Raw genomic sequence first — 16,315 nt, 5'->3', positions numbered from 1 at the left:
AGTGGGTAGAGAGCAGAACATGCCTCAACATAATATAAGGCCGTATATGACAAGCCCACAGCTAACATTATACTCAATAGTGAAAAGCTGAAATCTTTTCCTCTAAGATTGGGAACAAGACAAGATACCCACTCTTGCCACTTTTATTCAACATAGTATTGGAAGTCCTAGCCAGAGCAAGTAGGCAAGAAAAAGAAATAAAAGGCATCCAAATTGGAAAGGAAGGAGTAAAGCTGTCACTGTTCATAGATAACATGATATTACATGTAGGAACCTAAAGACTCCACCAAAAAACTGTTAGAACTAAAACAACATCAGTAAAGTTGCAGGATACAAAAATCAATATAAAAAATCTGTTGTTTCTATACACTAATAAAAATTACCAAAAAGAGAAATTAAGAAAACAATCCTATTTACAACTGCATCAAAAAGAATAAAATACTTAGGAATAAATTTAACCAAGGAGGTGAAAGATTTGTACACTGAAAACTGTATGAAGAAGCCACAAATAAATGGAAAGATATTTTATGCTTAAGGATTTGAAGAATTACTATTGTTAAAATGTCCATACTACCCAAAGCAGTTTTTAGATTCAATGCAACCCTATTGAAATGTGAATGGCATTTTTCACAAAAATAGAACACTCTTGAGATTTGTATGGGACTACAGAAGACCCCAAATAGCCAAAGCAATCTTGAGAAACAACTACAAAGCTGGAGGCATTACGCTCCTTGATTTCGAACTATATTACAAAGTTATAGTAATCAAAACAATGTGGTATTGTCATAAAAGCAGACACATGGATCAATGGAACAGAACAAGAGAGCCCAGAAATGAACCCACACATATATGGTGAATTAATTTATGACATAGGAGCCAAGAATATACAAGGGGGAAAAGATAGTCTCTTCAATAAATGGTGCTGGGAAAACTTGATAGCCCCATGCAAAAGAATGAAACAGGACCACTATCTTACACCATACACAAAAATTATCTCAAAATGGATTAAAGACTTGAATGTAAGACTCCTAGAATAAAACATTAAACTCCTAGAAGAAAACATAGGCAGTAAGCTCCTTGACATTGGTCTTGGTGATGATTTTTTGGATTTGACTCTAAAAGCAAAGGCAACAAAATAAAAAACAAACAAGTGGGACCACGTCCAACTAAAAAGCTTCTGCTCAGCAAAGGAAACCATCAACAAAAGAAAATCTAATAAGGGATTAATTTCCAAAATAAAGAACTCATCCAACCCAATAGAAAAAAACCCAATCTAATTAAAAAATGGGCGGAGATCTGAATAGACATTTTTCCAAAGATGACATACAGATGGCCAACAGTACATGAAAAGATGCTCAACATAAGTAATCATCAGGGCAATGCAAATCAAAACCACAATGAGATACCACCTCACACTTGTTAGAATGGCTAGTATCAAAAAGACAAGAAACAAGTGTTGGCAAGGATATGGAGAAAAGGGAACCCTTGTGCACTGTTGGTGGGAATGTAAATTGGTGCAGCCACTATGGAGAAGAGTATGGAGGTTCCTCAAAAAATTTAAAATAGAACTACCATATGATCCAGCAATTCCACTTCTGGGTATTTGTCTGAAAAAAATGAAAACACTAACTCAAAAAGATGTCTACACCTCCATGTTCACTGAAGCATTATTTACAATAGCCACAATATGGAAATGACCTAAGTGTCCATCGATGGATGAATGGATAAAGAAGATGTGGTATATATATATAATGGAATATTATTCAGCCATAAAAAGAGGAAATCTTGTCATTTGTCACAACATGGATGGACCTTGAGGGCATTATGCCAATTAAATAAGTCAGATAGGGGAAGACAAATACTGTATGATCTCAGTTATATGTGGAATCTAAAAAAAAAAAAAAAAAAAGAAGAAAACCACAACAGAGCTCATAGATACAGAGAACAGATTGGTGGTTGCTAGAGGCAGGGCGTGGCGGGTGGGCAAAATGGGTAAAGGGGGTCAAAAGTAACAAACTACCAGTTATAAAATAAATAAGTCATAGGGATGTAGTGTACAGCATGGTGACTATAATAATACTGTATTACATATTTGAAACATGCTAAGAGAGTAAATCTTAAAAGTTCTCATCACACAAAAAATTGTAGCTATGTGTGATGACGGATGTTAACTAGACTTATTTATTGTGGTGATCATTTCCCAATATATACAAATATTGAATCATTATGTTGTACACCTGAAACTAACATGTCAATTATACCTCAAAAAAATAAACGTGAGTGTAGACTTTTTTTTCTCTGTTGTTTACTGCTGTATCCTCAGGGCTTAAATTAATGCCTGAACCCTACTTAGTGTGCTGTCAGTAAATGTTTGTTGAAGGAGTGAATCATTGGTCAACTTTCAGATTCTCCATGCCCGGAAAACCCTCCACGATACTTTGTAATAGACAAAATGTTTCTTTTCAACATCCATAATGGAAATACTCTAGCCCCTGCTACCAAACACCCCCCCATTGTGTGTGTATATACATACACATATACATATATGGACACACACATATACATACAGATACAATGTGATATTTACACATACCACATTTTGTTTATCCATCCATCCATCCATCCATCCATTAATGGACATTTGGATTGTTTCCACCTTTTGCCTATTGTGAATAATGCTGCTTTGAACATTGCTATACAAATATCTGTTTGTCTGCTTTCAGTTCTTTTGGGTGTATACCCAGAAGTGAAATTGCTAAATCATACGGTAATTCTATTTTTAATTTTTTTGAGGAACTGCCATACTGCTTTCCACAGCAGCTGTACCATTTTACGTTCCCGCTGCAGCACACAAGGGTTCTAATTTCTCCACATCCTCTCCAGCACTTCTTGTTTTCTGACTGTCTTTTTTATAATAGCCATCCTAATGGCACTGCTAATTTTTAAGACTGTTTTGATTTTAAGAAATACAAAATTCAGTCTGTGGATCTGAATTAGATTTCCCATTTGAGTCTTTCTGACAGTTGGTTTCAAAAATTCGTCTTCCAACAAATGCACAAGTAAAACATAAGTAAACAGGAGAAGCTTCATGACTGTGGAAGTGGCTAATTACAGAGAGTTGGCCATGAGCAGGGGCTCACTGCCTCGCTGGGTGGCCTTGGGCAAGTGCCTTTGCCTCTCAGCTGCCTCCTAGGGTTGCTGGGAGGGTTAAATCATTTCACACTTTCAAGTCCTTTAACAGCACCTGGCACCCAGGCGAGGGGCAGGCACTGTGTAAGGGTGGTTGTTGTTTCTTGATTTAGCCAGAACTGAAACACTCTCCTTGAGTTCCTTCTTGCTTACCAGAGGCCCAAGCCAGATCTAACTAAGATATTTCTGTCCCTTTTTTGGCAGATATGCCAGAATGTATCTGAAATGCTGAAACCTTTCAAGGCATTTCTCAAGACATTTACTGCCTCACTAGTTGTTAGAACTTCTTAAAAGGGCAAACTTTGTAGGAGGGAAAATAGAAAATTACCTTCATGTGGACAGGACTATAAATGGGATTATTTTCTCAGAAGAAAAGTTTATACATGGAAACCTCTTAATACAGTGAAAGACTGAATTTAAATACCTTTTCTTTTTGAAAATGCCATGCCATGGTCTTCATTATTTGTTATATTTCTAAAGTGCTTTTCTTCCCAGGAAGCTCATTACAAACTGTCTTCTGACCTGATTCAATTCAGCTCCTTTGCCAGGGAACCATCCTTCAAAATGCAGCAGGAATAGATCAGAGAGTTGCAAATCAAGACCCAGAGTTGTTTTGCATGGATATTGCATTTTATGAAGTGCGACACCATGGTTTGTCATTAAGGATTCAAATTATTTCACCCCCTTAGGCAGAATATTCTCCGTCATGAGCTTGAGGCAGACTCTAGTAGACATGTTGTAGATTCCTTAGAAAGTGGGCTTCTAATGGAAATGCTGACAATCCATTAACAGCAGGAGGGCTAATGGCTGCCACTAAAAATATACTTAAAGATTACAGTAATAAAAACACATATTTTAAAGTGCCTGCTAGAAGTTCAAGGATTTTTTTTTAATGTTGCTGTTAATAATAGGCCACCCTATCCTTTTGGCATTTGATTTTGTCTCATAAATGGGCTTAATCTAAGGTAATGCTCTTGTACTACAGCATTTTTTTCTGTTTGATTGAGTGGAATTGGATGTCTTTTGGCAGAGTTGTCAATGCCTTTAATGGAAGGTCAATAATTGGTGTATTTGTAGAATTGTGGAATTTTGAATCTGGAAAGGATCTGAGCGATCAGCAAGTCTTCTGTGTTATATCTGCTAGAGGACAATTGAGATTCTAAAAAGTAATGGGCTAGAACTTATAAAGGAGAAATTAGTACCAGGGGAGAAATGATGGTGTCTGAGGCCTTAATGTTTTCTCACCTATGTCATTATTGCACTTCAGCCTAAACTCCTTGCCTCGGTTATCTTTCTCTCCATGATATTACTTTTTTATGGTGATAAAAGTAATATATGTTCATTACAGAATTATTAGAAAGTAAGGAAAAAAATTTTAAAAAGACTAAAAATCACCTACAGTCTCATCTCCCAGAGTAGTCACTGTTAATATTTTGGGGGTATTGCCCCAATTTTTTTCCATCTACATGTATTTCCTTTTACAAAATTGAGATTATGCAGAACATACTGTTCTAAAATCTAAAATTATGCAGAACATACTGTTGAAATAGCTACATGCTAACCACATTGCCCCTCCCCCAGGCTGGCACAGCACCACACTGCCAAGAGGTCTCTCCCCAGCCTACAGTTCCTCTAATGGGACAAGAGAACCCTGGGTGGACATCCAGCTCCACCAGCATTGTAGGTCACTTTTTGGAGGAGGGGGGAGGGGCTTGAAACACCCAGCACTCGGATCTTGGCAGACGAATTTGCTACCCGCAACACCCAAGTAGTAGTCCCAACCAGCAGCTTTGCTCCTTTGCAGAACCAAGTCATGGTGCAGTCTGACCAGGGAACTTAGCAGGGTGCAGGTCTGCCTGATTCAGGTCCTGAAACAAAGAGATTTTCTAGCCTTGGAGCCTGGTATGCCTCTGCCCTGGCAGGGGAGCTGAGTCATAGCCCCATCCACTGCTGAGTGAAGTTCCCAGCCCCACCTGACCAAAAAGGCTGGCAAGTACACCTGGAAGCTGCATAACCCAGCAACACTCGATCAAAGAGTACAGCAGGCAGAGCTCATTGCCTGCAATGCCAGTGCCAAGTGTGGAGGGTTCCCCAGCTCTGCCCAGGTAGGGGAGCTAATTCATAGGCTACCCACTGCTGAGTATAGTTCCTGGTCCCTCCTGACCATAGAAAAACTGGAAGGCTGCTTGGAGCTGGCCCAGGCAAGGGAGCTGAGTTATGGCCCTATCCACTGCTGAGGGAAGCTCCCAGTGCCACCCAACCAGAAAGGCTGGCCATAAAACCTAGAAAGCTGCATAGCCAGCAGCACTAGAGCAGAGTCTGGCAGAGTCTGCAGAGCAAAGCCAGTGGCTGTGTTCAGGCAGGGAGTTTGGGGCATGGGTAGGCTTGAGTCAAGACTGTAAACAAAGAGCCTTTCCAGCCTTGGATCTAGTTCTTCCACTGTGCTCGGGCATGGAAACTAATTCATAGCCCCACCCATTGCTGAACACAGCTTTCAGCCTGTCTGATCAGGGAACCTAACCAGAGCACACAGGAAGCTGCATAGCCCATCCAACAGTCCTGCTACAGTAGCACTTGAACAGAGAGCACAGCCCATGGCTCTCCCCATCTGCAGAGCAAAACCAGTGGCCCCATCTGGCTTGGGAATTGAGTACACAGTCTTGCCTGATTTAGATCCCCAAATAATGAGGACCAGTCCTGACCATCTAGTAAGTCTGACCAGAGGACCCAGGCAACCACAGAGCCTGTTTTATAGCTGGCTGATGAAGAACTCTCTCTGTCCAAGAGAGCCTGTAAAGTCTGGAAGAGAAGATCACTTACTCAAATGCACAGATACCAATTTAAGGAATCAAGGATCATGAAAAATCTGGTAAACATGACACCACCAAAGGAAACTAATAAAGCTCTAATAACTGACCCTAAAGAAATGGACACCGATGAACTGTCAAAGAATTCACAATAATCCTCTTAAAGAAGTTCAGTGAACTACAAGAACACACAGATGACTGAACACAATTAGGAAAACAATTCACGAATGAAATGAGAAGTTCAACAAAGAAATAGAAACCATAAAAAAAAAAAAACAAATTCTAGAACTGAAAAATATGATGACTGGATTAAAGAATTCAACAGAGCTTCAAAAGCAAACTCAACCTTGTAGAAGAAAGAATAAGTGACTGGAGAAGACAGGATATTTGAAATTATCCAGTCAGAGGAGCAAAATGAAAAATGAATGAAAAAGAGTGAAGAAAGCCTAAAGACTTATAGGATACAATCAAAAGAAACAATGTCTGCATTATGGGAATTCCAGAAGGAGAAGAGAAAGAGAAAGGGATAGAAAGTATATTGAAAGCAATAATGGCTGAAAACATCCCAAACCTGGGGAGAGAAATAGACATCCAGATCCATGAGGCACAAAGGACCTCAAATAGGTTGAACCTAAAGACAAAAGCTGAGGAAGTTCATCACCACTAGACTTGCCTTACAAGAAATGCTAAAGGGAGTTCTTTGAGTACAAGGACACTAATTAACGTTGTGAAAACATAAGAAGGTAGTATAAAATTCACTGGTAATGATAAATATATAGTCAAAGTTAGCTTCTGTAATGTGGTGCTTAATTTACTTACAACTCTAGTTTAAAAGTTAGAAAACAAAGGTAGTAAAAATAACCATAGCTACAATAATCTGTGGATTGGTTACACAATATAAAAAATATATTAACTTGTAACATCAGTAACTTAAAACGTGAAGGGGAGGAGAAGTAAAAGTGTAAGGTTTAGAAATTCTATTGAAGTTATCAGTTTTAAATAGGGTTTTATAATTTTAAGATATTCTATGTAAGCCTCACAGTAACCACAAGGGAAAAACCTGTAGTAATTAGACAAAAGAACATGATAAGAAGTCAAAGTATAATGATACCAAAAGACATCAAAACACAAAAGAAGATAGCAAGATACAAAACAAGGAATAATGGACAAACAAAACAGGCAGAAAACAATTGACAAAATGGCAATAGTTAAGTCCTTACCTATTAATAGTTACTTTAAATGTAAATGGATTAAATTCTACAATCAAAAGACAAAATGACTGAATGGATAAAAAAACAAGATCCAATTATATGCTGCCCACAAGAGATTCACTTCAGCCTTAAAGACATACGTAGACTGAGAGTGAAGGGATGGAAAACGATATTTCAAGCAAATGGCATCCAAAGAAAAGCAGAGGTAGCTATACTTATATCAGACAAAATAGACTTTAAAACAGTAAAAAGAAAGAAAGGTATTATATAATGATAACAAGGTCAATCCATTGAGAAGATATAATAATTGTAAATATTTATGCACCCAGTACTGGAGCACCCAAATATATAAAGCAAAAACTAACAGCTAAAAAAGAATAAACAGTAATACAATAATAGTTGGGGACTTTAATAGTCATGCACTGCATAATGATGTTTCATTCAACAATGGACCGCATATACAATGATGATCCCAAAAAATAATAGAGCTGAAAAATTCCTATTGCCTAGTGATGTCATAGCTGTTGTAACATCCTAGCACAATGCATTACTCATGTGTCTGTGATGATGCTGTTGTAAACAAACCTACTGCGCTGCCAGTTGTATAAAAGTATAGCAATACAATTATGTACAATACATACTTGATAATGATAATAAACAACTACATTACTGGTTTATGTATTTACTATACTCTTATTATTTTAGAGTGTACTCTACTTATAAAAAAATGTTTACTGTGAAACATTATGTCATGTTACACTGGCAGCAGCCTCATATATCTTGTGTTTACTGCAGCTCTTGATTGCATCAGTTTCTCTTGTGTTTGATTTAATCTTGTGTTGTCTTGTTCATCATGGCCCCTAAGTATACAAAATCCACTGCTAATGTCACCAATAAGAAGCAATGTTAAATGATTGACCTGGAAACAAAATTAAAAGTGATTAAGGATTACAAAGGTGGAAAATCAGTGACAGCGATTGCTCACCAGTCAGGCATGTCCCATTCTACCATAGCTAAAATCTTGAAGAAGAATGAAGTGATGGAAGCTGTTAGAAAGGATCTGCTTCATTAAAAAGCAACAAGACTAACAAAAATTTGAGAAGGACCTATGTCAGACATGGAGAAACTTCTAATGACCTGGATTGAAGACCAGACACAGAAGCATATCCTTCTCAGCACCATGATGATCATGGCCAAAGCAAAATGTTTGCAATGTTGAAGGAAAAGGCTGGACCCGACTACAATGTTGACTTTACTACTAGCTCTGGGTGTTGTAAACAATTCAAGAATCGTTATTCATTACATAACGTGAAAGTGAGTGGTGAGTCTGCAAGTGCTGACATGAAGGCAGCTGAAGAATTTTTGGAAACTCTAGATAAAGCTGATTGTTGAGAAAAATTACTTGCCAGAGCAAATATTCAATATGGATGAATACTCCTTATTCTGGAAACAGATCCCTGAAAAGACTTTCATCCATAAGGAGGCCATGTCAGTGCCAGGTTTCAAGGCCTTTAAGGACAGGATAACAGTCTTGCAGGCTACAGGCAATGTTGCAGGCTACAAATCGAAACCCTTTGTGATCTGGCAGTGAGAACCCCAGGGCCTTCAAGCATAGCAATAAGCATACTCTGCCAGCACACTACAGGAGCAATAAGAAGTCATGGATGATGCAGCCCCTTTTCCAAGATGCCCTCCTGAATTGCTGTGCCAGCAAAATGGAGAACTACTATTTGGAGAATAACATGCTTTTCAAGATTTTGCTTATTGTTGATAATGCTCCTGGACATCCTCTTTTTAATTTGTGATCTTCATCCCAATATCAAAACAGCATTTCTTCCTCCAAACACCACCTCTTTGATCCAACCAATGGACCAAGGAGTTATAGCAGATTTTAAGGCCTACTGCCTGAGGAGGACTTTTGCCCAGGCTATACCGGAAACTGAGGATAACACTAAGAAGACACTGCTGCAATTCTGGAAGGATTACAACATCTATGACTGCATCAAAACCTTGCTTGGGCTTGGGGTGATGTCACCAAGAAATGTATGAATGGCATCTGGAAGAAGATACTCCAGAGGTCTGTCCATGACTTCAAAGGATTTACCAAGGATGAGGAGCTTGCAAAAATCAACAAGTTGTGGCTGGAGCTGGCAAACAACTTTAACCTGGGTATGCATGAGGGTGACATTGAGTTGCTCCTAGAGGTGGTTCCTGAGGAAGTGACTAACGAGGAGTTGTTGGAACTGGAACAGGAACCCACAGCTGAAGAAGAGGCAAGAGAAAAGAAAACTGCAGGAGAATAAAAAGAACCCCCAAGAAAATTCGCAGTGAAGGGTTTAGCAGAAGCTGTTTCAGACCTCAGTAAGCTCCTTAAAAAGTTTGAAAACATGGACCTCAACACCAGAAGGTTTTCATTAATAGAGAGGAATGTTCATGGTGCATTATCTGCTTGCAAGCAAGTCTACGATGAAAAGAAGAAACAAACTAAGCAAATCACCATGGACATATTTCTGAAAAGAGTGACACCTCCTCAGGAAGAGCCTCAGGCAGGTCCTTCAGGAGGTATTCCAGAAGAAAGCATTGTTATCATAGGAGATGACAGCTCCATGCATGTTATTGCCCCTGAAGACTTTCCAGTGGGACAAGATGTGGAAGTGGAAGACAGTGATATTGATGATCCCAACTCTGTGTAGGGCTAGGTTAATGTGTGTGTGTCTTAGTTTTTTTGTTTTTTTTTTTAAAGATTGGTACCTGAGCTAACTACTGTTGCCAATCTTCCTTATTTTTTTTTGTTCCTTCTTCTTCTCCCCAAAGCCCCCTAGTACATAGTTGTATACAGTAGTTGTGAGTGCCTCTGGTTGTGCTATGTGGGACACCGCCTGAGCATGGCCTGATGAGCGGTGCCATGTCCACACCCAGGATCTGAACCGGCGAAACCATGGGCTGCCGAAGCGGAGTGTGTGAACTTAACCACTTGGCCACAGGGCTGGCCCCTTTGTCTTAGTTTTTAACAAAAAAGTTTAAAAAGTTAAAAAATTTTTCAAAAGTAGAAAAGAGCTTATAGACTAAGGATATACAAACAATATTTTTGTACAGCTATACAATATGTTTTAAGCTAAGTGTTATTACAGGAGTCAAAAAAATTTTAAAAATTTATAAAGTAAAAAATTTACAGTAAGTTGGGGGTAATTTATTATTGAAGAAAATTTTTTATGAATTTAGTGTAGCCTAAGTGGACAGTGTTTGTAAAGTCTACAGCAGTGTACAGTAATGTCCTAGGCCTTCACATCCACTCACACTCACTCACTCACCCAGAGAAACTTCCAGTCCTGCAAGTTCCATTCATGGTAAGTGCCTTATACAAGTGTACCATTTTTAAAATCTTTTATGCCATATTTTTACTGTACCTTTTCTATGTTTAGGTATGTTTGGATACACAAATACTTACCTTTGTGTTACAATTGCGTACAGTAACATGCTCTAGAGGTTTGTAGCCTGGGAGCAATAAGCCATAGTATATAGCCTAGGTGTATAGTAGGCTATACCATGTAGGTTTGTGAAGGTACACTGTATGATGTTCGCACAATGAGGAAATCACCTAATGATACATTTCTCAGAACATATCCCCATTATTAAGTGATGCATGACTGTACTCCTCTCAACAATGGATAGGTCATCCAGACAGAGAATCAATAAGGAAATAGCACATTTGAACAATACTATAGGCCAAATGGACCTAACAGACATATACAGAACATTCTGTCTAACAACAGAATACACATTCTTCTCAAGCGCACACGTAACATTTTCTAAGATAGACCATATGTTAGCCACATTAACAAGTCTTAGGAAATTCAAGAAGATTTAAATCATACCAAGTATCTTCTCTGACCACAATGGTATGAAACTAGAAATCAATAACAGGAGGTAAACTGGAAAATTCATGAATACCTGGAAATTAAACATTCTCTTGAACAACCAATGGATCAAAGAAGAAAGTAAAGGAAAAATTAAAAAGTATCTTGAGACAAACACAAATGGAAACATAACATACCAAAACTTATGGGTTGTAGCAAAAGCAGTTAAAGGAGGAATTTCATTGCAATAAATGGCTACATTAATAAACAAGAGGGACCGACCCAGTGGCGCAGCGGTTAAGTTCACACATTCCACTTCTCGGTGGCCCGGGGTTCGCTGGTTCGGATCCTGGGTGCGGACATGGCACTGCTTGGCACACCATGCTGTGGTAGGTGTCCCACATATAAAGTAGAGGAAGATGGGCACAGATGTTAGCTCAGGGCCAGGCTTCCTCAGCAAAAAGAGGAGGATTGGCAGTACTTAGCTCAGGGCTAGCTAATCTCCCTCAAAAAAAAAATAAAATAAAATAAAATAAACAAGAAAGGTCTCAAACAACATTATGCCTTAATAAACCAGAAAAAGAACTAACTGAGCCCAAAGTTAGCAGAAGGAAGGAGATAATAAAATTAGAGCAGAAATAAATGAAATAGAGAACAGGAAAACAATAGAAAAGATTTTAAAAAGTAAGAGTGATTCTTTGAAAAGATAAAAAATTGACAAAACTTTAGCTAGACTAACCAAGGAAAAAAGAGAGAAGATCCAAATCAACAAAATTACAAATAAAAAAGGAGACATTACAACTGATACCACAGAAATACAAAGCATCATAAGAGGCTTCTATGAACAACTATATGCCAACAAACTGAACAACCTAGAAGGAATGGAAAAATTCTTAGAAACCTACAACCTACTAAGAATGAATCAGGAAGAAATAGAAAGTCTGAATAGACTAATTACTAGTGAGGAGATTGAATCAGTAATCAAAAATCTCCCAGTGAATAAAAGCCCAGGACCAGATGGCTTCAGTGGTGAATTTTACCAAACATTTAAAGAAGAATTGATGCCAATCCTTCTCAAACTCTTCTGAAAAAATTGAGGAGGAGGGAACACTCTCAGACTCATTTTATGAAGCAAGCATTACCCTGATCCCAAAGCCAGAAAAGGACACTATCAGAAAAGAAAACTACAGGCCAATATCCCTGATGAATATAGACACAAAAATTCTCAATAAAATACTAGTAAACGAAATTCAGAAGCACATTAAAAAGATCATTCACCATGATCAATGGGATTTATCCCTGGGATGCAAGGATGTGTCAACATATACAAATCAATCAATGTGATACATCACATTAATAGAATGAAAGAAAAAACTCATAGGGTCATCTCAATAGATACAGAAAAAGTCTTTGACAAAATTCAACATCCATTTATGATAAAACTCTTAACAAGCAGGTATAGAGGGAACATACTTCAGCATAATAAAGGCCATATATTGCAAGCCCACAGCTAACATACTCAATGGTGAAAGGTTGAAAGCTTTTCCTCTAAGATCAAGATCAAGATCAAGAACAAGATAAGGGTGCCCACTCTCTCCACTCCTATTCAAATTCTATTTGAAGTATTACTATTGAATTCTATTACTAGAAGTCCTAGCCTAGAGCAACCAAGCAAGACTAAATAAAAGGCATCAGAATTGGAAAGTAAGAAGTAAAATTGTATCTGTTTGCAGATGACATGATTTTATACATAGAAAATTCTAAAAACTCTGCCAAAAAAACTGTTAGATCTAATCTATGAATTCAGAAAAGTTGAAGGATACAAAATTAACATACAAAATCAGTAGCATTTCTATGTACTAATAATAAATTATCTGAAAAGGAAATAAAATGATCCAATTTATGATAGCATCAAAAATAATAAAATATCTAAGAATAAATTTAACCAAGGAAGTGAAAGATCTCTACACTGCAAACTATAAGACATTGATGAAAGAAATTGAAGAAGACACAAATAACTGGAGAGATATCCTGTGTTCATGGATTAGAAGAATTAATATTGTTAAAATGTCCATACTACCCAAAGCCATCTATAAATTCAATGCAATCCCTATCAAGATTCCAATGGCATTTTTTTACAGATATACCAAAAACAATCCTAAAATTTACATGGAACCACAAAAGACCCCAAATAGCCAAAGCAATCCTGAGAAAGAACAAAGCGGGAGGCATCACATTTCCTGATTTTAAGCTGTATTATAAAGCTATAGTAATCAAAACAGTATGGTACTGGCATAAAAACAGACACATAGACCAACGGAACGGAATTAAGAGCCCAGAAATAAACCCACACAAGGGAACCAAGAATACTCAATGGAGAAAAGATATTTTCAATAAATGATGCTGGGAAAATTGGATATTCACATGTAAAGGAATGAAACTAGACCACTATCTTACACCACTCACAAAAATTAACTCAAAATGGATTAAAGACTTCAATCTAAGACCAGAAACCATAAAACTCCCAGAAGAAAACATAGGAGAAAAGCTCCTTGACATAGGTCTTGGCAATGAGTTTTTGGATATGACACTAAAAGCACAAGCAACAAGAGCAAAAACAAGTGGGACTGTGTCAAACTAAAAAGCTGCTGCATAGCAAAAGAAACTATCCACAAAATGAAAAGACAACCTACAGAATGGGAAAAATATTTGCAAAACACATATCTGATAAGGGGCAATATCCACAATATACAAAGAACTCATACAATTCAATAGCAAAAAGACAATCCAATTTAAAAATGGGCAAAGGACCCAAATAGACATTTTTCCAAAGAAGATACACAAACGGCCAACAGGTATATGAAAAAATGCTCAACGTCACTAATCAATAGGGAAATACCAATCAAAACCACAATGAGCTATCCCCTCATGCCTGTTACAATGGCTAGCATCAAAAATATGAGAAATAATAACTGCTGGTGAGGATGTGGAGAAAAGGGAACCCTTGTGCGTTATTGGTGGGATTGTAAATTGGTACAGCCATATGGAAAACAGTATGGAGAGTCCTCAAAAAATTAAAAATAGTACTACCATATGATCCAGCAATTTCACTTCTGGAAATACATCCAAAGGAAATGAAAACTCACAGAGATATCTGCACCCCCATGTTCACAGCAGCATTATTTAAATAGGTAAGACATAGAAACAACCTAAGTGTCCATCAATGGATGAAGAGATAAAGAAAATGTGGTCTATACATACAACTGAATATTATTCAGCCATAAAAAAGGAGGAAATCCTGCCATTTGCAACAACATAGATGGATCTTGAGAGCATGATGCTAAGTGAAGTAAGTCAGACACAGAAGACAAATACTGTATGATCTCACATGTGGAATCTTAAAGGAAAAAAACAACTCATGGAAAAAGAGATCAGATTTGTGGTTACCAGAGGCAGGGGGTTTGGGGGGATTGGGTGAAGGTGATCAAAAGGTACAAATTTCCAGTTACAAGATAAGTAAGTATAGGGATGTGATGAACAGCATGGTGACTATAGCTAACACTGCGGCGTGGTATATATGAGAGTTGTTAAGACTGTAGATCCTAAGAGTTCCCATCACAAGGAAAGGAAAATTTTATATCTATATGAGATCATGACATTAAATTATTGTGGTAATTATTTCATGATATGTAAGTCAAATTATTATGCTGTACACCTTAAACTTACACAGTACTGTATGTCAATTATATGTCAATAAAACTGGAAAAAAATTTTTAAAGTTGGGAAGAAAAAATCTTTAGCAATCTGATATATAAAAAGGTATCTCACTTTATCATTTTGCATTTGTTTGATTTCTAGTGATGCTGAACATTTTTTATAGTCTTCTATAAGTCTGTGAATTACCAGTACATGCCATATGCTCATTTTTCTATGAAGGTTTTTACCTTCCTTTTGATTTGTAAGCTCTGTTTATGTACTAAGATCCATAATTTGTAGTTAAATGTTGCAAAGATTTCCCCCTATTTTTCCTTTGCTTTTTACCTTATTTCATGGTGGGTTTTTTTGAGATACAGAAGTTTAAAATTTTTATGTAGCCAAACATCCTCTCTTCCTTTATGGTTTCTCTCTTTGCTTTTATGCTCACAGCCAAAGATATTTCTAAAACACAAATCTGATCATACTCATCCCTTAAAATCTTCCAGGGGCTCTTGGGGAAAAAATCTGGCCTCCTTCTGGTGCTTAGCCCCAGGCTCCTGTCACCCAATAGGCACTCAGGCTTCTAGTTCCGCCAAGGGATTGTACCGAATATCCTCTACTTGGAAAGAGAGCCCTCCACCAGCCCCACAGCCTCACTCTCCACCTCGACCCCTCTTCCCATGCATCACTGAAGCCCCAGCTTGGACATGACCACCTCCTGTACAGCAGCTGGTCCCCAGGGGGCTCAGTAGTTGTCTGTAAAATGAACTCAAACGACAAGCAAAGTCCAAAATGGCTAAGAGGAGAATTGGCTCTCAGGGCCGGTTTAGGATCAAAAGATTGGACCAAACTGCTAGGGTCTGAGGCTCAGCGATGAGCAATGGAGAGAAACAAGGGTAGAGAGCCCAGGCGGCATGGGCAGGGTGCTCAGAAGTGGGTGGAACTGAGTGTGTGGGGGCCGAACTGCAGGCAAAGAGCAGAAGGTCAAATCGTTGGCCGCACCAGGATGCCTGGGGCGCAGGGGCTCGGGGCCAGGACTGGGCTTTCCAGAAGGCTGAAGAACAGCATCAGGGAAGGGCTCAATTCTGAAAGCACTGGGCAACAGTCACCTGAGGTCCCAAACTGGGAAACCCATGTTACCACTCAAACCTTCTCCACCCCCATAGTCCCTCACACCAGCAAGTGGCATCACCAGCTTTCCAGTTTCACAGGCTAGAAACTGGAGTCACTAGATTCCTCTTCCTCTCACACCCCACATCCCATCTGTCAGCAAGTCCTGTTAGCGCTACCCTCAAAATGTAGCCAGACCCCACACTGCATGGTTCCGTTCAGATGACATTCTGGAAGAGGCAAAACTGTAGGGACAGAAAACGGATCTGTTGCCAGAGGCTGGGGGAGTGGGTGACTACAAAGGGTCCCGAGGGAATTGGGTGGGTGCTGGAACTCTCCTATACTTTGATCATGAGCAGACGGGTCGGTGGGGGAAGGGTCACACGACTAGGCATTTAGCCAAACTCACAGAACTGTGCACTCAAAGGGTGAGTTTTAAGTAAAT

At 38.5% G+C, this 16,315-nt stretch overlaps 1 protein-coding gene across 5 annotated transcripts in view; it reads left to right on the top strand.

Annotated features, from left to right (window-relative positions):
* Positions 1–16,315, top strand: part of PCYT1B (phosphate cytidylyltransferase 1B, choline) — a 151,443-nt gene that overhangs the window by 102,306 nt on the left and 32,822 nt on the right. The gene's annotated exons all lie outside the window — the stretch shown is intronic.

This window comes from Equus asinus, chromosome X (assembly GCF_041296235.1).
Source record: "Equus asinus isolate D_3611 breed Donkey chromosome X, EquAss-T2T_v2, whole genome shotgun sequence".
NCBI lineage: Eukaryota > Metazoa > Chordata > Mammalia > Perissodactyla > Equidae > Equus > Equus asinus.
Note: the sequence above shows the minus strand (reverse complement) of the source record. Positions and strands in the feature narration are given on the sequence as shown.